The sequence below is a fragment of the Vombatus ursinus genome, unplaced genomic scaffold (assembly GCF_900497805.2).
Source record: "Vombatus ursinus unplaced genomic scaffold, bare-nosed wombat genome assembly UNPS02014772.1, whole genome shotgun sequence".
Lineage (NCBI taxonomy): Eukaryota > Metazoa > Chordata > Mammalia > Diprotodontia > Vombatidae > Vombatus > Vombatus ursinus.
This window is the reverse complement of record NW_020954550.1, coordinates 13,731,437-13,755,402: the sequence shown is the minus strand read 5'-3', so window position 1 is coordinate 13,755,402 and position 23,966 is coordinate 13,731,437.

The following is a 23,966-nucleotide window of genomic DNA, read 5'->3' as shown; positions in this document are numbered from 1 at the left end:
CCTTTCCCTATGTATAATGTCTCCCTCCTCCCAGAAAAAAAATAGAACCAATGACTATGATAGTTAAAAAAAAAAAGACAATAAAGCATATGTTGTTGAAAATTCTTTCTCCTTCACACTCAGAACTATTTGTGCATATACTAGACGTCAGTCCTCACCCAGCTGTCTAAGAAAATGACTCAGCAACCCAATTGTTTTTTAAGAGGTCAGACTATTTTAAACAGTCAAAATATATGAAATGTAGTTAGACCAAATAAACAGAGCAATAAAGTAAAATATTAACTGATTTTTACAACCAAAAACTACAAAAGCATAACAATTACAAAAGCTCTTCTTCACATTTAGAACCACCAACTTGTTACACATGTAATGGGGACTTCAAAGGACCCTTTTCCCTAGTTTCAGACCAGCTTCTTGGGCAGAGGTGTTGTTGTTGTTGGGAGAAAAACTGATTCCACTCCTTGCCCCCAGTGAACTCAGGAATTCTTTGAGCAGTAAACCCTGGAAGAAAAGATAGGGGACAGTGCAACCCACAGGCAAATAAAAGGACTAGTACCAGAAGAGGGATTAATTAGCATAAGGAGGTAGGGAGCCAGAGCAACTTTCTGTCTTCTTTTCTAAGTAAATAAAATCTATGCTATATCTGAAGCTGCATGTGCCTGAGTTCTTGTAAGGGGAAACAACTAGGATGATGCTACCCCTGGAGGAGTGACAGATATTGAAATTCCCAGGTTGCATATGAATAGGGGAAGCCAGACAGATAGGTGGTGGTCCCTAAAGGTGTCTGTATCATACCCTTATCTTCAGATGCTCTGCCCAAAGGAATATAAATTTTGATTGCTGAAACCTCCCAAGATATCTGGGGGTTTACATTTCTTTCTTAAGGATCATGCCTTAAACTCAAATCACTGTGGCTCTCATTGATTGGCCAATAATATGTCCCAGTCCAAGCCTCAGTGGGTTATTGTTTGAGCCCTGATGGCTCAGAGTAAATGTAAATAGCAATTGTTTCTGTTTTGGCCAGAAACCCTGAGGGTCTTCCCCGCCCAGATTAATTTTTTTTTTGACCGGGTAAAAAAGGCCATTCTTTGCCTTGTTTCTTACCTAGCCTTAATCATTGAATTGGTATTGCCTCAGTCAAACTGAGACCTGTTAAAGACCTTAGCTTAAAAAGGCCGGCATCTCCCACAGCAACCCAGGCCATCTCCGGTTGTCCTGATCTATATCTTGCCACTGGACCCAGATGGCTCCAGAGGAGAGAGTGAGGCTGGTAACTTTGCACAGCCCTCCCTCACTTAAATCCAATTCCCCTGCAAGTCATGGCATTACCTTGCTGGTGTCATGGTCCTCTGAGAACGAAGGACAAACAACGAGAAAACCTCTACAATAAGGGTTAGATACACATGGTTGGTCTTCAATTAAATTAGAGAGTGTTTATTAAATGCCTACTATGCTAAAGACTGAATAAGTTGCAAAGATGAGTCATAGCAGGTCCTTGTTCTCAAGGAGCCTACAATCTAGAGAGGAGATAATACATAACCACAAAACTAAGTAAAATTAAATAAATGAAAAAAATTGTAAGCTCTTGGTGTTAATAGTTCTCTAGCTATAGAATAACATTTGTGCATTAATTGTGCCTGATAAAGCCAGTAAAAAATAGGTAGTAAAAAATTAAGCCCCAAATGCATCTAGAATTGAATTCTGCTATAGCTGATGTTCCCAGACCTCCTTTCTCTACACTAATAAATTCCCAAATTTATGTACTTTAAAGGTGAGGCATCACCTAGTCAGATGACATCTGCATCCTCTAGTATCTGGCATTTCCCAGATTCTTGGGCCCAATTTAAGCACTGTGTTTTTCTACCTTTTAAAGACAGCTGGTGGCACAGTGGAGAGAGCACTGGGCCTGGAGTCAGGAAAACCTGAGTTCAAATCCAGCCTCAGACACTGAATAGCCATGTGACCTTGGGGAAGTCACTTAACTTCTGTCTGCCTCAGTTTCCTCTGATGTAAAATAAAGATATATAACACATATCTCCCAGGGTTATTGTGAGGATCAAATGAGATAATATTAATAAATAAAGCTTAGTACAATGCCTGGCACATAGTAAGCACTATATAAATGCTTATTCCCTTTCCTTCTTCCTATCTTTCTACTCAGATCTAATCATAGGAGACAAGGTATTGTTGAGCAGAACTTTTCACTGAAAATATAGGGCAAAAGTAAACAGAAGAAGACAAAGGTGTATATACACAGCTTAGGTTACAAAAGTACAAATACAGAGAGTGATTTTTCTCCTATTAAATTCAATTTGATCTCTTCCATGTTAGTCTTCTTTCTTTTTACCCCAGATTTTCAAATCTGTCATTGGGTGCCTCTTTCCTCCCTCAATTCCCAAAGGAAGATGTTGGCTCTGAATTGGCCCACTTCTCAGTCTCAATAATACAATGGCTCATTATTTGTTAAGTGTGCTCATCTTAATCTGCAAATGATACCTTTAGTCTAAATCCTTTAGTTCAATCCACTAGGGAGAGGACAAAATCTGGTATTCACACTGGTCAGAATTCATCGCCTTTGATAATTTAGTTAGAGAGATGGAATAGATGACTCAATTTTCCTTCCAACCCAGTAATTCACCTGTAGAAGTTTCTTCACCACTGTTGTAAACCTGGTCATGAAATAATAAGCTATGGTGTCATCCACCTTCTGTTCTGTATCCACATGTTCTATTATCTTTTCCTCCTGCAAAGGAACAAGTTTTTCATTACTCAATATTTTCAAAAAAGTTTTCAGAGAAATATAAAGAAAGATTTTTCTGGTGTGGATTGCCAACTCTAAAAAAAGACTGACAAAGGAGATAACAGAGACTCCTTCCTCCTAGATTTTTGTAGATAGCAATATCTTGGTAAGATATGGTCCTACAGGGTGGCAAGGGGCCAGAAATGATGAAGTATCTTCTATTCCTCTGGTTCTATTAACAATGGAATGATAAAATTCACATAAGAGAGATTGAAAAATTGAAGAGGTTTACATGTAATTGGGGAAAAAATAAAATACTAAATAAAAAAAATCAAAGCAGGAAGAGTGTAACAGAGAAAGGAGAGGCAATGTTTAGAGCTATTGTAATAGTCATGAAGCTCTTCTTTAGGGGAAAGTAGTTCCCTCTGAGAAAGAAGTAGCTTCTTGTGTTCCAAGGAATGATGCTTTGGATTCCCAAGTGCTACTAGGAGAAAGCCTATCCAGTAATGATCATAGAAAGAAGACATGATTAGTTGGTAACTCTTTGTTGAGGAACATCAAGGTAGCCAAGTATCAAGTTGACTAGAACAATAGAGAGCTCAGGTGTCTTCCCAGGGCGCATATCCAACAAATCTACAGTCTCCAAAGACTTGTCAAAACTGCAAACCACTACCCACTCCTGGTGATTCATGTAGAGATAAATGATACTGCCAGAAAGCACCCAGAAAACATTGCTAGAGATTATGCAATTCCAGACAAGAAACTGAAAACCTTATTAAAGGCAGGGCTTTCAGATGAGAAAAGCAGATTTGAGAAGCAAGGTCAGGTAAAGGGAGATAAAAACAAAAGAGGGGCATGATGCTAGAAAACTAATGTCAAAAGTGCTAAAGACCAGATGATGCAGATTGTAATGCTAAGAACAACAACAAAAAAGGGCCTTTAAAAAAAATCTATGTTAGTGTAACTAATCAGAAAAGACTCAGACATCTCAATTAAATAAATCAAAGATAAACTAAGTATAAATAAGTCCTTGATGGTAGGGGTTTTGGATCACCAGATGAAAGCAGATGATATCACACAGGAAATACCTTGTAATTGGTTAAAGAGAATTATTCATGCCCCACAGAGATAATATATAAAAAATAGCAAGCCAATTCAGAGTCATTCAATTGAGTAGTGGTCAAATCCAGTTGGAAAGGACTCCTGAGAAGAAATTGCCTCTGCCAGGTAGGAGAAGAAAAAGATGTTCTCTTTCTCTTCCACCTTTCCTGCCAGGCTTGTTGTGATAGTCTGGTGAGAGCAGGGTAATAAGGGTCTGTATTAGTTTGGTGAAAATAAGAATAGAGAAGAACAGACAGATATGAGAGAAAATGCTAAGGTAAAATCACCAGGACTTGGTAAACTATTAGGTTATAAGAGGTGAGAGAGAGTGAATATTCAAAAATAATTCCAGGTTTTCAAACACAGGAGACATGGTAAATGGCAATACACAGACAGAAATAATGAAGTCAGAAAAAGGAGCAGATTAAGAGGGAAAGATGATCATCACAATTTAGAATCAGATGCCCAAAGAATATCCAAGGGGTAGATGTCCCATAGGCAGTTAAAGATATAGGTCTATAGACCAAAAAACAGGTCACTACTAAAAAAACAAATTACATGGAAGTGTAGTTAAAGTTATAGGAATGGATTCATTAACAAAGAAAAGGATGTTGAAAGAGAAAGAGAAGACTATAAAAGAGACTATAAAAGCTAGAAGGTTCCAGGGATGTGCTAGAGCCCACTCAAAGCAGCAAACCAATTCTTAAATTATCAGTGTGAGCATGTATGCCTTGAAAATTGCAACTACTACTCAAGGCTTGCTTTATGGTTTGTTGATTTTCTAGACTTAAGAAAGTGATGGAGAAAATGGTAATAATGTAGATTGAACTTAAAAGTGTATCATCCAAACAATTTTTCCAAGAGCTGGCTGTTAAACATTTACCAGCACACCCCTTACAGATCATCTAGACCAACCCCTTTGTTTTATGAATGAAGAAATTGAAGCCCAAAGAGGGAATGCCTTGTTCAAAGTGATCTAGCAAATTCATAGTCTCCTGAGTTCAGTCCAGGTCTCTTTCTATAACAATTCTGCTTCAAGAGAAGAAAGCTGAGGAGAAGATATTAAGGAATATAATAACAAAGGACAGAGAGTGTAGTTAGAAAGATAGGAAAAGAGCCAAAAGATTATAATGTCTTTGAAGTCAGTAGACTATCCAATAGGAAGGCTTAGACAAGAGTGTTAAATATTGTTGAGAGATCAAAGAATATGAGGACTTGTAAAAAAAATGGATCCAGTGTTTAGGAGGTCATAGGTGACATTTGACAGGGCAATTCCAATACACTGGCATATATAGAAACCAAATTGCCAGGGGTTGACAGGAAAGTAGGAAAAAGTAGAATGTAAGCTCAGTAAGGGCAGGGACTGTTTTATTTTGTCTTTTGGCAAAGGCTGCTTAATAAATGCTTATTCAATTGAATTGCTTTGAAGTTGAGGCACTGTATGTAGACAAATGTTTCAAGAATTTTAGCAGTGAACATGTTTTATGTGACTTCACATGTATAGTTGATATTATATTGCTTGCCTTCTCAATTAGTGGGTTCAGGAGGAAGGAAAAGAATTTGAAACTCAAAATTTTAAAAAGTAAATGTTAAAAAACAAGTTTTAGAATAATTTAAGCAGTGAAATTGAAGAGAGCATGAGGTGGCAGTCTAAAGGAATATAAGGGCAAAAGAAGGCATTTTTTAGGATTGGGGAGAGCATGTAGGCATATGGGGAAATAGAAGATGCAGGTGAGAAAATGACTCACAGAAATAAGGTCCTGGAGGAAGGAGGCCAGAATGGCATTAAGGATACAGGTAGAGAAATTAGCCATAGGAAAAGAGTCGGAATACTTCTGTGTCCAGAGAAAAGGAAAAGAGAGTGGATAATGATTCTGAGAAGTTTTAGGAATGCAAGAGGAGGGCTGAAGAAGCTCATTTCAAATAACTTTAGTCTCCTCAGTGAAGAAAAAAGAATATGTTATCTGCCGTAACAGTGAAAGCTGGCAATGTCAATGGATCAAGAGGAAAGAAAAAAAAATTTTGGTATAGTCAGTCAGTTGACAAGCATTCAATTAAGCACCAGATTAGGATAGAGTAGAAGATCCACCCGAAGTTATATACCACAAAAGACAACATGGAGGTTGAATTGACAGGACTTGGCAATTGATTATATATGGAGAGGGAAATAGAGGTAAGAGTCCAGAATAATAGAAATCTCAAGCCTGGAGGCCTGAAAGGAAGATGGTGCCTACCATCAGCAGTAAGCCTATTTGTAGCTGCTAATTGCTTCTTGATCTATTCCCTCATACCCTACCCTGATACCTAGTATGAGATGAAGTCTGCCCTCAGAGATCAGAAGATGTATCTGGAATTAATTGCTGCTGGTCAACCTCTGTTGCCATTTTTGTTTTTCTGGATTTTAAGGCATATATTAATTACTTAAAGCTTATTTTATTGCCTATGACAATGCATATGAGGACTTTTAGCTTTAGCAAAAAGTACTTTCCAAATTCAAATTTTCCCTGAATCTTTAAAATGAATGCATTTTCCCGTATTGGAACTGGAATGCAAAAAGTAAGAGAGAATGATCCATGCAGACATTCAAGATAACCATCCTCATTAATCTCTCAAATACAAGAGGCTATGAAGCTGCACTAGAAAGTTGACACTAAATAAGATTATCAATTACTTATTTTTTTTCCACTAGACTAAGAAGGCTTCACATAGATTAATAAGTGTTTACTGTGCTGAACTTCAACTGACACCTTTAGCAGATTCAATTTTATCATAAATTTGCATTGTTGATATCACAGCTTTTTTAAAATGAAACTTCACAATAGGACATGCGCAATATGTACAGACAAGCACTATAAATATCTCTGGAATGACCAATTAGCTTGATTTTTCACATATAAAAAGAGAAGCTTATACTTTATCTAGATTGTAAACTTTCATTGGAAGTATTCTTTCTTACCATAAAATTTGGGCAAAGATTTCTAAGAAATCATCACTAGTGCTTGGATATTTATGCTACCTTTGAATAAATGCCATAAAAGAAAAACCAACACCCCAAATTTCAGTTCATAAAAATGACAACCTAAGAACAGAAAGTATATGACTTTTTTCTTCTTCTCTTTTTGAAGATTCTCCAGGTTCTGAGTTTCATACATGAGAGTTTGGTGAGACAGTTTCAAACATGGCAGTCACATTATAAGAGAATATTTTAATCTCAAAGATGAATTCATAGGACAATAAAAACAAGATAGTAAAAAGCATGTGCTGGTGTTGAAAGAGAATCTAAGACTCAAGCATATTTAGAGCACATTTCAATATCCAGCTGATGACAGATTTTTCTTCTTATACAAGAAAAAATTTCTTTTCCTGAATCAATGATGGTATCATAATGTTCAGCATTAAAATTTCATTTGTATCACTCCAAGCTTCAGGACAATATTTTAACTCAGTCTTCAAAAACTCTTCTAGTAAGCAAGTAATTTTGTTAGTGTAAAATAAGAGAATTAAGTTTTTATATGTGGTATTTTTTATTATACTACTGAGAAATAGCTCTGTGTTACTAAAAAGTAACAAAATATCATTCATAGAACTGTATTGTCTTCAAGTAATAAGTTTCAGTAAGCACAGCTTTTTTAATCATAGTATTAAAAATGTTAAATCCCAAAGATATCTTAAAATGGAAAAATACTTTAAGCTAAACTTGCTGGTTTTATTTTGGTTTTGCCTCATAGTCCTTTAATCAAATTGCTCTTTTTAAAAAAAAATAATGTTTACTGCTAAAATAAGTGATGGTAGAACTATGCTCCTGGCTACTTTTTGATGGGGTCAGCAGACAGAGACAATAGTCAATGAAGTTCAAAACAAAAGTCTCCATTGGCAGAACTTGTAAAGGCTTAGTTCAAGCACTTACTCACTGTTTACATGGGAAAGACTCACAGGAGATGACAAGGTTAGATGGGTTGCAGTTTTGAGCCATGTTGATGAAATCACAGACTCATGTAGGTGTAATATTTCCCAAAGTACTCTCCCTTTTATTTCTAGTAAATATTCATGCCTATTAAACTGCTCCAACTAAAACTTCAAAAGTGACTCTGCCAATGACCAAAGAAGTACCTCAAAGGAAAATATTGTGCAAAGAGAAAAGGCCACATTTTCTTCTTGAATTGGATGTGGGAAACCTCGTGGCACAATGCAAGAGTACTTGTTCTGGACTTTGGGTACCTGGATTAAAATCATGCCCCTTACATTTCCCCTATGCTTAGCATGGTGCCTGGCACATAGTATGCGCTCAATAAATGTTTATTGATTGATTAACTGCGTGACCTCAAGCAAGTGAGGTAAGTTCTTGGGTCTCAGTTTCCTCATCTGGAAAATGAGAGTTAGAACAGATGTCCTCTAAGATCCCTTTCAGCTCTACATCTATGATTCAACCATCAGGAATATGGGATTTTGGAGGCTGGGGATGAAAGTAAATATATTAATTTCATAAAATTCACCTTCAGTAAGTATAAAGCCAAATCAGTGATTAAACAGTTGAAAAAGAAATGTTAAAAACCAGATTCTTAAATCTAGGTAATTCAGTCATTAAACTAAATCAAATTGTCAAATTAAGTCATAGTTTCTGGTCATACATGAATATTTAGATATTTCAATGGATTTGTGATTTTTTTTCTCTGTGGGGCCCTTCCACAGTGAAGACAGCAAGCCCTCCATACCTTCCCATCCTGTGCAATTCTTATCCATGTTTTTCCATAAAACCTTACAAAAAAGATAAACCCACCATGCCTTCTTTTAGTTCTTTTACTATCTAGGGAACAACAAGATAGTACTTGCACTATCCCATCTGTTCTTTCTCTTTCTTGATACATGACTAGTCCACCTTCTGTTCTGCTTAGACATGACCTTAATGATGTAATTTATATAAATTCTTCTACCTAAATCATCATTGGTAATGTCTTCCAGTCTACATATAGATATATCTTGTAACTCTCCATTAAATTTTTTCAAGAGACAAAACAATATTGAAAAGAATATTTTCCCAGAATCTATATTTATCTTTTCTTTATATTTCAAGGCTCTCGAGGTTAAACATTTGATAGTTGATTGGAGATTCATACTGTACTTAAAGGATGGACATGTAAAATTATACTTCTGGAGTAACTTTTAAATTGAAGGCAGAAGGATAGCATAGTGAATAGAGCTCCAAAATTGAAGTCCAAAAGATCTGAATTCAAATATTGCCTCTAGCATTCACTAGCTGTGTGACCCTAATTAAGTCATTTAAATTCTTTCAGACTCAATTTGAGGTAATTAAATGGTGCAGTGCATTTGGAATCAAGAAATACTGAGTTCAAATCATTCCTTAGACATTTACTATCTGTGTGACCCTGGGCAAGTCACTTAACCTCTTAGTTTTCTTATCTGGAAAATGAGAGGGTTAGATTGAATGGCCCTTAAAAGGTTTCTTCCAGTTCTAAATCTATAATCCTTGGGGAAATTTTAGTAATTCCAGTAAGGCTGGCATCAGTTGTTTCCATATATACACACATCTATACACCTTCTCTAATGGACATGTATACATGTATTATATATAATTCATATTTTAATAATTCAATGGAGCCATGATCTTATCAACATGGCTGTTCCCATTAATGGTAAATATTGCAACCATCTTTCATGGGGATCCTGCCAATGAACTAAGGATCTTCTTGATCTCTTGACATTGAGTGGGTACAAATGCTTCACACAGTCAGTTCTTATGAAATTCCTCAGTCTTTCTATATAACCAAATCCACTTCTTCTTCTTCTCCTCCTCCTCCTCCTCCTCTCCTCCTTCTGCTCCCCCTCCTCCTCCTTCTCCTCCCTCTTCTTTTTGGTCATGCACCTCTTTAATGGTATCTTTTGCCTGACTTTTTGTCTACAAATCACCATTAGGAATAAAATGCAGCCCATCACTATGTACTACTCTATCGCCCCTTCAATGATCTACAATTTTAATTCCGTGGGGAGACTGTGTTGTTCTATGATTCACAGTCACATAGAGCATCATAGGAAAAATATTGCTATTGAAAAGGCAGGTTGGTGTTTTGGTTTTTTTGTTTTTTTCAGGGAAACCTTTGGTATTATTGAAAGCACTTCTCAGTTTACATCTGCAATCCAGACTGCTTTCTTTCTTCTATTCACTTCTGACCTCAATTTATAATCCATCTACAATGTCTTATTAATATATACATACTGATGGATCAACTCTATGGGCTACTCATCTAACTTTAATTGTAGTTTGAACAACAGGCATGCTTCATTGAAGTAATAGTAGTCTAATTAGTGGTGATTTACATTTATACTTTATCTTTCAATTAGAAGATTTACAAATTTATAAATCTGGAAAATGGACACATTCAAAGTAGTTAGTCCCAATAATATGTCAACATACTTGATTGAAAAATTAAAAAAGAAAACTCTAATCAGCCAATTGCTTTTGTAAATGATTTTTTTAAAGTTTCACTGAAATTTTTACTATTTGGACTGAATTTTTTTTTACCGAATTGACTAAATCAATCAGCTATTTTAAAATCATATAGACACAAACTATAGAAGGAAAGAAAGGAGACACAGCAATTATCTGGTGAATTTAATTAATATAGATAATGGGTCTAATTCAAATTCTAAATTGTTATAGTCTTGTTATTGCTACTGTTTTACTGAATAACTAAAGCTTAATTTTTTTAATTCCTGAAGAATCCTCAAATCCTCTAGTCTGGTGCAGAGACTACTAAAATATACAAAAGGATGTAATAACTTCACACATTATTAAAATATATATGTATATTTTTTAAAAAGAAACATAATGACCCTTAATAGTATTGAGAAACTATATACAACAAACAATATCTGAGTAGATAAACATCTGGTGGAGATGGCAAAAGATGTAACTAACTGGTAAATGTAGACTATGAGAAGAAAAGTCACTGAACAATATCACTTTGACTCAGTGATACTACTACTGGGCACATACCCAATATGTGGCAAAGATAGAAGGAAAGGTCCTAAGAAAATGTACTTAATTTACTTCTATATGCTTATATATAAAAATATTAAAACACTTTTTGTAGTAGCAAAGAACTGAAAACAAAATAAGTGTCCATTGATTGGAGAATAATTTAATAAATTATATTGTTGTTGTTATATGAATGGAATAGAATATTATCGTGCCATAAGAAACAAGGAATATGAAGAAGTCAAACAAACCAGGGAAGACTTGTATGAACAGATACAGAGAAAATTAAGTAGAACCAGAACAGTCTACGCAATGATCACGATAATGTAAGGAAAACAACATTGAAAGAGATTAAAATTGGGGCAGCTAGGTGGCGCAGTGGATAGAGCACCAGCCTTGGAGTTACGAGGACCTGAGTTCAAATTTGGCCTCAGACACATTACATTCACTAACTGTGTGACCTTGGACAAGTCACTTAACCCTGATTGCCTCAGCAAAAAAAAAAAAAAGAAAAGAAAGAAAGAAAAAAGAGATTAAAATTCCTGACTATAGCTAATTGACAGTAAAGAACGCCTCCCTCTTCTTAACAGAGAAATAGTAGATTAAAGCTACAAAATAAGGCATACATTTATCACCCATGGACAAGATGTTGGTTTGTTTTGTTTAGTCATACTTCTTTGTAACAAAGGAGAGTTCTGGGGAAAGGGAGTGGAAGGACAGGGGAGTATAGTGCAATGAGGAGTCAACGGAAAATGACAGTAATGAAAAAGGAAAAAGTGATTAGTAAATGTTTGTTCTAGAATAGATGTGAGACGACCACTCCCTCTACTCCTTTACAGAAATGGAAGGTCTATGAATGTGGAGCATCACATATGTTTTCATATTTTTTCAATGTGTTGGTTAATTTTACTGATTTTTCTCTTTTCTCTTTTTTAAGAAAAAAATCTTTGTTATAAGCAATGGCTTTCTGGGAAGGGGATGGGGGAGTTATATAAGGCAAATTTAGCCAGTGTAAAAACAAAAGATACTAACAACAATTTTAAAAATAAAAACATTTGTTCATTTTTTAAAAATAAGCACAATCCAACCAATCAAAATGGATAGCTGGGGACTAAGCCTTTAAAAAGTAGAATAGTTTCTGTTCTTCTCAAAGAATCATCTTAAGCTATTCTTACTTCTGATTTATACTTGCCTATATATGAAGCAGTTTATAAAAATCAGCACAAGATAATATGGGACAATTAAGGGCAAAAAGGAACAAAGATCATCTTAAAGAAGGGGGAGTATATGTTAATAGCAATCTGAGATTAGCTAATTATTATTGTTAGACACTGAACTTGACTGTTTCCTGTTATGTAAGGCAATAAAGGAAAAAAAAAAAGTTGATTCAAACACTTTTATTTGACCAACTTAGTTGTGACTGGAGTTCTGATCTATAAAGGTTGGAGAAACTATAATATTCTCAAGTACTTTGGGGCAAAGGTTCAAAAGTTGATAACTATCCCATTTGTTAATGAAAGACTATCAGTAGGTTTTATAAGAGCTACATACTGATGGGACTGGCAAGATAAATAAAATGTAAAAAAAAAGTGTAGAAATTGAATAGAGTTCTTAGATGGATTTTAAATTATCCATTTAAATACTAATGAATTCCTAAAGCATTTTAATTTTGTTGTCATTGATTATGGACTCCTCAAGACAGTAAGTATCCAGTTCCAATTCTATTCAATTGTAAACAACATTTAAGCACCTAGTAAAGAGACAGTTTAATAGGTGCCAGAGATGTTCAGTTCAGTCATTTTTCTGTGGTGTCTACTCTTCTTCACCCCATTTGAAGTTTTTTTTTTTTCTGGCAGAGTACTGGAATAGTTTGCCATTTCCATCTCTAGGTCATTTTACAGATGAGGAAACTGAGGTAAACAGGGTTCCAGGTTCACACAGCTGGTAAGTGTCTGAGGCCAGATTTGAATTTAGGAAAATGAGTCTTCTTGAAGCTAGGCATGACACTCTGCTCTCTTTGTCAAGGGCAAAAACAAAATAGTCCCCACCTCAAGGAGCTTACATTCTACTGATGGAGAGGAGACACAATTTAGACAAATCTCAGCAAAAACAAGGTTATTTAAGGAGAGAGAGCACTAACTACCAGGGAGAAAAGGAAGCCTTCCCATAGTAGGCAGTATCTAAGCAGAACCTTCTATGCTTTCATATCCTCTTACCCCTTACTCCCTCTCTCTCCTCAGTACTCTGTGACCCCATGACATTGGCTTCCTTGCTGTTCATACAAAACTCTCCATCTCCATCTCCCAGCTCTGGACATTTTCACTGTCTCCCATATCTGGAATGCTTTCCCTTCCTTGTCTCCACCTCCTGACTTCCTTCACATTTTAACCAAAATGCCACCTTCTACTGATTATTCTTAATGCCAGTGCCTTCCCTCTATTGATTATCTCTTGATTATCCTGTATATATCTTGTTTGTACATAATTGTTTTAATGCTTTCTCCCAGGTACTGTCTGTTACCTTTCTTTGTAACCCAGCACTTAGAACAGTGTCTGGCACTTACAAAATGCTTATTGATTGACTGACTGACTGAAGATAAGGATGGAGGAGTTGAAAAGAGAAGTTACTGCAGGCCTGTGTAAATGTGCAGGGGAAGCTGAGATGGAGAAGAGCTGGAATGTAGAATTCGAGTTTGACTAAACGTAAAATGTGAGAAGGGAAAGGGTGAGATAAGATTGAAAAGAAAAGGTCCATGGGAGCCAGATCATGGCCTTAATGCCAGATTGAGGAATTTGTATTTTATCCTAGAGGGAGTAAGTCATTGATCTTGGATGTGATAGGTGCCACTGACAGTTTTTGAGTGAGATAGCAACATGGTCAGATCTGGGCCTTCAGAAGAAAATGTTGGCAGCTCTTTGGAGGATAAACTAGAGAGAGGAGACACTACAAATAAGCAGAACATTAGGAGGCTATCACAGTCATGCATGTGAGAGGAGATGAAGGTCCATACTATGGTGGTAGCTATATGAATAGAAAGAAAGATGGTGCATGAGATGTTATGGAAGTAGGCAGCTAGGAGATGCAGTAAACAGCGCTGAGCCCATAGTCATAAAGATCTGAGTTCAAATATAGCCCCATACTTAGTAGCTGTGTGACCCTGGACAAGTCACTTAACCTCTATTTGCCTTAGTTTTTTCATCTATAAAATAGGGATAATAATAGCACCTACAGGATTGTGGTAATGAGATAATGAGATAAACACTTAGCATGGTGCTTGGAGCAAAGGAAGTGCTATATAAACATTAGCTATTATATGATTATGATAATAAGGGACAGAACTTTCCATCAGATGAGGGGGTGTGGCGGGGAAGAGGTCAGAGAAGGGGTGGCAAGATATTAGACTGATTTTGAGGTTATAAACCTAGGTGATTAGAAATATGATAATTTTTGTCTATAGATTATAAAAGTTTGAATAAGTAATGTTTAGGGGATGGGGAAGATGAGTTATAATTTTATGTGTTGAGTTTGAGAAGCTGATGGTACAAACATTCAGTTGGAGTTGTCCAGATGGCAGCTCACGATGTGAGATTGGATTTCAGGAGGGAAATTAAATCTAAAAATGTAGAGAGATAGTGTGTATGGTGGATAAAAAAAACTAGTTTAGGGATTAAGAAGACCTGGGTTCAAGTTCTATCTCTGACATATACTGGTTGCATGACCCAGGGGAACCTGGTTAACTTCTCAGTGCCCCAGGCAATTCTCTAAAAGGATAAATTATATGGAAGGTGCCTATCAGCACAGATAGAGGAAGTTCTTCACCTCCAGGGGCTTTCTACACAACTCTGATAAAAAAAAAATTAACTGTATATATAGATTTGGGAGCTATCTGTGAAGAGAAGATAAATGAAACTATGTGATCAGGTAAAAGCACCTAGAGAGAGAAGAAGAGAGGATAGAAGAAGAAAGGAAATAAGAGTGTTCAGAACAGAGCTCCGAGGGACACCTACACTTAACAAGAGAGGCAGATGATGAATTAGTAAAGGAGATGGAAAAAGAGCAGCTAAATGAGTAGGAAAACATATCCAAGAGGAGGAAAGGTTAGTTGTGCCAAAAGCTGCAGAAAGACTAAGAAGAAAAAGGACTGAGAAAAGGCCATCAGATTTAGCAGCGTTGTAAGAGCTTACTGGAAACCTTTGAAAGAGCAGTTTCAGTCAAGTGGGGAGAACAAAAGTGGAACTTCAAGAAATAAGAATAGGAAGTAAAAGTGGAGGTAGCAAGTAGAAATATCTCATTTGGAAGGAAAGAGGGAAATGGGATGGTGAGATGGCAAGAGTGAATAAAAATCTTTTAAGGATGAAGAAGACATGAATATGTTTGTAGTTACAAAAAAAAAGGAGTCCGTATATCAGGAGATATTGAAGATGAGAAAGAGAGAAAAAAATAATTGTATAGAGGACAGGCTCCCAAAAGGGAAGACAGGATCAGTATCACAAATATAGGTGTTAGCCTTGTCAAAAAAGGACTACCTCTTTCTCAGAGACTGAAGCAAAAGAGAAGATGATGGATAAAGATGTAGCCAGATGTTTTGAGGAGTGGAGTCGGAGAGATAAATTTCGGCATTTCTTAAACTGTGGGTCATGACCACATAAGGGTAGCAAAAAATTTGGCAACAGCAAAAGGTTTCTGTAACAACCAAAAATTAATTAAAAATCAAATGCATAATGAATCTGAGGTGTTTCTGGCAGCACTTGCCTGTGTTGTATCACACAACTTCACTGCAGCCTTGGTTCTGAACACAAAGCATGTATACTTTGCACTGTGCGTGCCCTCAGGCCATATAATGCAATGTACTCTACAGAAGTGAAAAGGGTCCTCAAGTGGAAAAAGTTTAAGAAGCTCTGAGTTAGATCATGATAAGTGGCTTTAATTTTCTTTGTAAATTAGGAGGCAAGATCATTTGTTGGAAAAGAAAGGAATTGAGAATGGTACTGGGGCCTTAGGGAGAGAGTGGAAGCTTTGGAATAGCTTTCTATGGAGTATGGTAAAGAGTCAATCTTGGAAAAAGAGAATGGCCAAGGAGCAAGTAAGGCTCCAGTTGAGGAGAGAGTATGAACTTCTAGTAGACCCATTCTATATGGTTGTGTAACTTCCTCTGAGTTGTTCAGCAGCTTTGGACTAGTCTCAATCTAAGGATGAAGCTTGGCAAACCTTGAACAATGGAAGGACAAGGGAGCAAAGGATTCAAGGGTAGAGAAACATTAATAATTAAACTGGTTCATTATAGAGTCAAGACTATGAAGGAGTGAAAGTGAGATCAAATTCATGGTAATGTAGGGGCTGGGGAAACAGGGAAGGAATGCACACAAGGAATTGGAGGTTGTGATAAGGATACAAAAAAGGTTTAGGAGGAATGAGACACAGAGAGAGACAGGGAAGGACAAGAGATCTTGATCAAAAGTTCAAAGTTCAAGGTCATGGAGATATAATAATTTGAGGTGATGGTGAGGTACCAGGTATGACCACCAACAACTAAAGTTAAATAAGGTAAAGTGTAGAGATGTTGGTCATGAAAGTTGACTGACAACTGATCGAAGTGGAAGGCTGGGAGGTTTGAAGAGGTGTCAGTGAGAATATTGAAGTCTCCAAATATGAGTGGTTTTAGGGCTAGGAAGGAACACTGAGAGTCAAGTACTAAACTCCTTAAGAAAAACTGTATAGTGACTTAGTGTATAGTCAATAATAATAATAATAATAATAGCTTACATTTATACATAATACTTTAAGATTTGCAAAGTACTTTACAAATATTATCTCATTTGATTACCATAACAGCCCTGAGAGTATTTATTTAAGAGTACTATTATTATTCCAATTTTTGCAGATGGAGAAACTGAGGCAAACAGAGATTATGTGATTTATCCAGGATCAAATGGCTAGTGTTTGAGGCAGGGTTTGAACTCAGGACTTCCTGACTGAATGTTTAATGCTCTATCCTCTGCACCATAGCTGCCTCATAAATAAAAGCAATAAGGATCTGAACAGGGATATAGGATATAGGATAGACTAAATCTCAAAGAGAAGAGAGATTGATGGCAACAGTGGCAGAGACTGGAAATAACAGTAGGAAGCAGGGAGTATGTTAACTCCTCATCTAGAATGATGTTTTATTAAGATCATTCCAAGTCAAAGACAATAAGGCCATGTTATCATCATAAAGACTGATGCTTCTTTCCCTATGGTCTTTAGTAGAGGATGTGCATCCAGGTCCATATTCTCCCTTAAATTCTCTGAAGAGGATATATTCAATAGGCTAGAGGTCTTCCTCTGTATCTCTTACTGTTTTTTCCTTTTATTGTAGATCTTTTGATATTTAGCATGTACCACTGTAATGTTTGGGCTGCCCATCTGTTATCCCTTACTCTTTTTTTAAAATAATAATTCATTTTTTCCAATTACACCTAAAGACAATTTTTATTGAATTTCTAAAAAAAATTTTGAGTTCCAAATTTTTCTCCCTCCTTCCCTTCCCTCCTTGCTCCCTAAAATGGTAAGCAATTTGATATAGGTTATATATGTGCAATCACATAAAACATATTTCCATATTAGTCCTGGTGTGAAAGAAGAAACAGACCAAAAGGAAAAAAAAACTATGAAAAAAATAAAGTGCAAATAGCATGCTTCAATCTGTATTTAGACCCCATCAATTCTTTCTCTGGATGTGGATAGCATTTCCTATCATGAGTCCTTTGGAATTGTATTAGATCATTGTATTGCTGAGAAGAGCTAAATCATTCATAGTTGATCATCATACAGTGTTGCTGTTACTGTATACAATGTTCTCCTGGTTCTGCTCACTGCACTCAGCATCCTTCCAGGTTTTTTTGAAGTCCACCTGTTCATCATTTCTTATAGCACAATAGTACTCCATTACATTCATGTATCACAACTTGTTCAGCCATTCCTCAATTGATGAGCATCCCCCCAACTTCCAATTCTTTGACACCACAAAAAGAGCTGCTATAAATATTTTTGTACATATGGGTCCTTTTCCCTTTTTTATGATCTCTTTGGGATACAGACCTACTAGTGGTACTGCTGGATCAAAGGGGATGCACAGTTTGATTACCTGTTGGGCATAGTTTTAAATTGCTCTCCATAATGGTTGGATCAGTTCACAACTCCATCAATAGTGCATTAGTGTCCTAATTTTCCTAAATCCTCTCCAACATTTATCATTTTCCTTTTCTGTCATTTTAACCAATCTGATAGGTATGATATGGTACCTCAGAGTTGTTTTAATTCACATTTCTCTAATCAATAGTGATTTAGAGTATATTTTCATGGCCATAGATAGCTTTGATTTCTTCATCTGAAAATTGCCTGTTCATATTCTTTGATAACTTACCAATTAGGGAATGACTTGTATCCTTATAAATTTGACTCAGTTCTCTATATATTTGAGAAATGGGGCCTTTATTAGAGACCCTTGCTTTAAAATTGTTTCCCAGCTTTCTACTTTCCTTCTCATCTTGGTTGCACTGGTTTTGTTTATGCAAAACCTTTTAAATTTAATATAATCAAAATTATCTATTTTGCATTTTGTAATGCTCTCTATCTCTTATTTGGTCAAATTTTTTTCCCTTCTCCATAGATCTGACAGGGAAACTATTCCTTGCTCTCCTAATTTGCTTATGGTATGACCCTTTAAGTCTAAATCATATACCCATTTTGACCTTATGCTCAAATTTATAGAATCCACCTCAAATATTCACATGGGACTATTTGTGCCCAACCTGTTGTAGAACATTCTGAGCTTATATTGGTCTGATCAGCCACATTTGGACACACCGAAACTTGATTCTGGCATAGTGATGTCATTTTGGTCCTCTTCAAAAATGAAGGACAACAACCAATAACCAATTGGTATACAGTACAAAATGTTGGTCTGCACCTAGTTTCTGTTTTCCAATTTTCCCAGCAGTTTTTATCAGCTAGAGTTCTTATCCCAGAAGTTAAGATCTTTGGGTTTATCAAACACTAGATTATTACTACTGTGTCTTGTGCACCTAAACTATTACAGTGATCCACCACTCTATTTCTTAGCCTGATAGTTTTGATGATTGACACTTTATAATATAGTTTAAAATCTGGTATGGGTAGGCCACACTCCTTTGCATTTTTTTCATTAATTCCCTTGATATTCTTGACCTTTTGTTCTTCCAGATGAATTTTGTTATTACTTTTTTCTAGCTCTATAAAATAGTTTTTGGTAGTTTGATTGGTATGGCACTCAATAGGTAAACTAATTTAGGTATAATTGTCATTTTTATTATATTGGCTCAGTCTACCCATGAGCAATTGATAATTTTCCAATTGTTTAAATTTTATTTTATTTGTGTGAAAAGTGTTTTGTAATTGTGTTCATAGAGTTCCTGAGTTTGCCTTGGCAAATAGATTTCCAAGTATTTTACATTGACTACGGTTGTTTTAAATGGAATTTCTCTTTCTATCTATTGCTGCTGGGGTTTGATGGTAATAGATATAAATGCTGATGATTTCTATGGGTTTGTTTTATAGCCTGAAACTGCTGAAATTGTTGATTATTTCAAGTAGTTTTTAGTTGATTCTCTAGAATTCTCTAAATATATCATCATGTCATCTGCAGAGTGATAATTTTGTTTCTTCGTTGCTTATTCTAATTCCTTCAATTTCTTTTTCTTCTCCTAATGCTTTAGCTAACATTTCTGGTACACTGTTGAATAATGGTGGTGATAATGGGCATCCTTGCTTCACCCCTGATCTTATTGGGAAAGCTTCTAGCTTATCCCCATTACAGATAATGCTTGCTGATGGTTTTAGATACTTATCATTTTAAGGAAAGCTCCATTTATTCCTATCTTCTCTAGTATTTTTAATAGGAATGGGTGCTATATTTTGTCAAAAGCTTTTTCTACATCTATTAAGATAATCATATGATTTCTGTTCATTTTGTTATTAATATGATCAATTATGCTGATAGTTTCCCTAATATTGAACCATCCCTGCATTCCTGGTATAAATCCCATCTGGTCATAGTGTATGATTCTTGTGATACATTGCTATAATCTCCTTACTAGTGTTTTATTTAAAACTTTTGCATCAATACTAAATAGGGAAATTGTTCTGTAGCTTTCTTTCTCTGTTTTGGCTCATCCTGATTTAGGTATCAACACTATGTTTGTGCATTAAAAGGAATTTGGTGGGACTCCACTTATTTTCCCAAATAGTTTATATAGTATTGGACTTAATTGTTCTTTAAATATTTGGTAGAATTCACTTGTAAATCCATCTGACCCTGGGGATTTTTTCTTAGGGAGTTCATTGATGGCTTATTCAATTTCTTCTTCTAAAATGGGGTTATTTAAATATTCTTTTTCCTTTTCTGTTAATCTGGGAAATTTATATTGTTATAAATATTCATCCATTTCACTTAGATTGTCAGATTTATTAGAATATAATTGGGAAAATAGCTCCTAATTATTGCTTTAATTTCCTTTCATTGGTGGTGAATTCACCCTTTTCATTTTTTACACTGGTGATTTGGGGTTTTTTTTGTTTTTAATTAAATTAACCAATGGTTCATTTTTTTTTAATAAAACCAGCTCTTAGTTTTATTTATTAGTTCAAGGGTTTTCTTTTAATTTTATTAATCTCTCCTTTGATTTTCAAGATTTCCAATTTGGTATTTAATTGGTAATTTTTTATTTGTTCTTTGTCTAGCTTTTGTTTTAGTTGCATGCCAAATTAACTGATCTGCTCTTTCTCTATTTTGTTGATGTGAGCACTTAGAGATATAAATTTTCCCCCAAGTACTGCTTGGCTGCATCACATAAATTTCAGTATGTTATCTCATTATTGTCATTCTCTTTAATGAAATTATTTATTGTTTCTATGGTTTGTTCTTTTTTCCCCACTTAATAGTATTTTATTTTTTTCTAATTACATGTAAAGATAGTTTTCAACATTCACTTTTATAAGATTTTGAGCTCCAAATTTTTTCTCCTTCTCTCCCCTCCTCCTTCCTAAGATGGCAAGCAATCTGATATATGCTGTACATATACAGTCATATTAAACATATTTCCTCATTAGTCATGTTGTAAAAAAAGAACCAGAATAAAAGGGAAAAACCATGAGAAAGAAAAAAAAGAGAAAATAGCATGCTTCAATCTACATTAGGATTTGTTCTTTGACCCACTCATTCTTTAGGATTAGATTATTTAGTTTCCAATTAATCTTTAATCTATCTTTCATGGCTTTTTATTAAATGTAATTTTTATTGCATCATGATCTGAAATGGATACATTTAATATTTCTGCCTTTCTGCATTTAAATGTGAGATTTTTATACCTTGAAACATGGTCAATTTTTGTGTAGGTCTATTCCTTTCTATCCTCATTGAATTTTCTCCAGAGGTCTATCATATCTAACTCTTCACAAATTCTATTTACCTCCTTAACTTTTCTTATTTATTTTGTGGTTAGATTTATCTAGTTTTGAGAGGAGAAAATTGTAGTCCCCCACTAGTCTAGTTCTACTGTTTATTTCTTCCTGTAACTCATTTAATTTCTCCTTTAGAAATATGAATGCTAGGGCAGCTAGATGGTGCAGTAGATAGAGCACTAGGAGGACCTGAGTCCAAATCCGACTCCAGACACATAACACTTACTAGCTGTGTTACCCTGTATCCCCCTATTGCCTAGCAACAAAAACAAACAAAAAAAAGAAATGTGAATGCTATACCATTTGGTACATATATATTTAGTATTAACATTACTTAATCATCTATGGTACCTTCTAGAAAGATGGAGTTTCCTTCCTTCTTTGTCTATTTTAATTAGATCTATTTGGGGGGCAGCTAGGTGGCACAATGGATAGAGCACCAGCCCTAGATTCAGGAGGGAATGAGTTCAAATCTGGCCTCAGCCACATAACACTTACTAGCTGTGTGACCCTGGGCAATTCGCTTATAACCCCATTGCCTAACCAAAATAAATAAATAAATAAATAAACAAAATAATTAGATCTATTTTTGCTTTTGCTTTGTCTGAGATCATGATTGGTACCCCTGCTTTTTTTTTTATGTCAGCTGAAGCATAATATATTGTGCTCCAACCTTTTACCTTTATTCTGTTTGTCTCTCTGTTTTAAATGTATTTCTTGTAAACAATATATTATAAGATTCTGGTTTTTAATCCACTCTGCTATCCACTTCCATTTTAAGGGTGAGTTCATCCCATTCACATTCACAGTTAAAATACTAATTTTGTATTCCCCTCCATCCTATTTTTCCCCTGTTCATATTTTTTCTCTCTTTTTCCTTTCACCCTGTCCCTCCTCACCATTGTTTGCTTCTGACAACCACCTCCCTCAATCTGCTCTCCCTTCTATTGCCACCCCCCTCCATTTTATTGTCCCCTTCCCCTCCTACTTTCCTTTAGGGTAAGGGTAGGGTAGATTTCTGTACTCAACTAAGTGTGCATGTTATTCCCTCTTTTTTTTGGTGAGGCAATTGGGGTTAAGTAACTTGCCCAGAGTCACACAGCTAGTGAATGTCAAGTGTCTGAGGCTGGATTTTAACTCTGGTCCTCCTGATTACAGGGCCAGTGCTCTATCCACATGTTATTCCCTCTTTGAGCCAAATCCAATGAGAGTAAGGTTCAAATAATGCTCACCCTCTCTCTTTTTTTCCTTTACTGTATTAGGTCCTTTCATGCCTCTTCATACAATATAATTTACTCCATTCTGCCTCTCCTTTCCCTCTTCTCCCAGTGCAATCCTCTTTCTCACCCCTTTTTTGTATCATCCTATCAAAGTCAACTCATAATCGCACCCTCTGTCTATGTATGCTCCATCCAACAACTCTTAGTAGTTACAAGTCTCATGTTCCTGTGTAGGGATGTAAGTGGTTTAACCTTATTGGATAACATGTTTTTTCTTTGCCATTTACTTTTTAAAGCTTCTTTAGTCTTGTATTGGAAAACTAAATTTTCTTTTTGGCTCTGGTCTTTTCATCAGGAATGTTTGAAAATCCCCTATTTCATTGAATATCCATTTTTGTTCCTGAAAGATTATGCTTAGTTTTTCTGAGTAGTTGATTCTTGGTTGTAATCCAAACTCCTTTGCCTTCCAGAATATCATATTCCAAATCTACTGATACTTTAATGTAGAAGCTGCTAAATCTCATGTAATCCTGACTGTGACTCCTCAATATTTGATTTGTTTCTTTCTGTAGTATTTTCTCTTTGCTATTTTCATTAAGAAAGGCCATTTCCCATTGAGCAATGTTCCTTCCTTCCTACCTTCCTTCTTTCCTTCCCTCCTTCCTTCTTCTCTTCCTCCTTCCTCTCCCTCTGTCCACATAGGGAATCAATCCCTTACCTAAGGGTATTCTACCCAAAGGAATATAAATTTTGTTCACTGAAACCTCAAAAAATATCTGGGGGTTTACAGGCTAGATTTCTTTCCTAAGGACCATGCCTCAAACCCAAATCACTCTGGCTCTAATTAACTGGTCAACAATAGGTCCCAGACCAAGCCTCAGCAGGTCATTGTTTGGGCTCTGATTGGCTCAGAGTGAGTATAAATAGCAATTGTTTCTGTTTTGGCCAAAAATCCTGAGGGTTTTCTCCTTCCATATTTATTTATTTATTTATTGACTAGGTAAAAAAGGCCATTTTTTGCCTCATTTTTTACCTGTTCCTAATCACTGAATGAACATTGCCTCAAACTGAGGCCTGTTAAAGACCTTAACTTAAAAAGACCAAGATCTCCCACTGCATCCCAGGCCATGTCCAGTTGTCCTGATCTATATCTTGCCACTGGACCTAGATGGCTCCAGAGGAGAGAGTCAGGCTGGTGACTTTGCCTAACCCTCCTTCACTTAAATCCAATTCACCTGCAAGTCATGGCACCACTTTCTTGATATCATGGTTCTCTTTGAGAACAAAGGACAAACAACAGTAACAACAACAATTTTCTTCTTGACCTGAGAGTTTTGGAATTTAGCTATAATATTTCTGGGAGTTTCATTTGGGGATCTCTTTCAGAAGGTAATTGGTGAATTGGTGGATTCTTTCAATTACTATTTTACCT